Source organism: Sprattus sprattus, assembly GCF_963457725.1.
Source record: "Sprattus sprattus genome assembly, contig: scaffold_81, whole genome shotgun sequence".
Classification (NCBI taxonomy): domain Eukaryota; kingdom Metazoa; phylum Chordata; class Actinopteri; order Clupeiformes; family Clupeidae; genus Sprattus; species Sprattus sprattus.
The window spans coordinates 45,790-47,500 of record NW_027666729.1 but is presented as its reverse complement, the minus strand read 5'-3'; positions in this window follow the sequence as shown (position 1 = coordinate 47,500).

Below are 1,711 nucleotides of genomic sequence, written 5' to 3'. Positions count from 1 at the left end.
TTTAACTTGTTATCTTTCATACTACCATAAAGAAAATGTCAAAATTACACATTTATGTGTCTGTTTCACTGCATTTAGTTCAGCCGCGGCATCCATTTTCTCCTAAATTAACCAAGAATTCTCCCTTGAACCGCGTTCAGCGTTTCGTCTTTTTACACGACATCTGTCATGTCTGCTATGATTTTAAAGCTCTGAGCCTCGATAAGAAGGCTGTGTAATCCAAATATGGGCATTTCCTTTCTTTTCAGCAACCAATCCTGACTTTCTGAAGGTATTCATTGGCTGACGGCGCTTTCCTGCTAACGTGATTCGCTCAGTGCGTCACGTTTTGTCTTTAAATGCGGTTTTCTCAAAATGAGTGTTTTTTCATTTTTAGGTACACATTTCTCAGCCTATGTAGAACCTAGGTACACCACACTTCCCAGTTTCACACATAGCATTGTTATGAAGACATCTACAGACGGATTCATTTATAAATTGTTCCTGGCCAGATTTATGGGTAATTTTACCTGGAAATCATGGCGAAAATAGGGTATTTAATGAGATCCAGCCTAATTAGCATAATTAAATATGCACAATTCAAAAACTTGTAATACATTTTTTTCTTATAATGATGTATGTAATCAACTGGTAAAGTTTCATGGTGATCCCTTGTATTTAAATTTTTTACCCTATTCACCTGCCATGTCTCACCTTAAACTTGGGCATCGACAAGTGCACCCACTCACACAAACAACCACTGTTAAATGCACAGGCCCCAACAAGAGGCCCATAAGCACACAGGCTACTGAATTGAAAATGATTCATATTGCAAGAAGCCCAGCCTTACGAAATGAAATGGTACACATTAAACACACCAGGCAAATGCCTTAATATTATAAAACATCATTAAGAAAATTGGCATCAACAGATAAATACACTCGCTCACACAAACAAGCGCTGTAACAAGTGGCACAGGAGGGCCAATAAGCATATTAAAATTAAATTACTCACATTGCAAGCAGCCAAAACATAAAGTAATGAAATAGCCTACGTATTGTTTTGTAAAATGTTGTCATGTATTTAAAAAAGAACCCTCAAACAGAGATACACAGGAGCATCATCCAGGAGTATAATTTCTCATGTTTCTTACATTGGACATATCCAACAGCTTCATTAGAATCCGCATTGACTAATAAGCAGAAATATCTCCATACAATATATTTCCCTTCGTTTTGTATTGTTTTAAACTCTCCATATGACCGTTTGTTTTTAACATTTTCCATGATGCCAGTTTGCTGCCTGTAATCTCGTTGTCACAGCTAGGACATGAACAAATTCCCGCAGACAGGAAGACGGTTGTTATACACACACCTGTTCTGGCCACACAGATACACAGATCCACACACCTGTCCTGCCCAATAGACACACAGATACACACACCTGTTCTGGCCACACAGATACACACACCTGTCCTGCCCACTAGCCACACAGATACACACACACACCTGTCCTGGTCACACAGATACACACACCTGCCCTGGCCACACAGATACACACACCTGTCCTGCCCAATAGACACACAGACACACACACCTGTCCTGGTCACACAGATACACACACCTGCCCTGTCCACTAGCCACACAGATACACACAGGGTGTGATTTGTCCAAAAACCAGAGGGGGGGATGTTTTTTTTTTTTTTTATCATGAAAAAAAAAACAAGCAATAC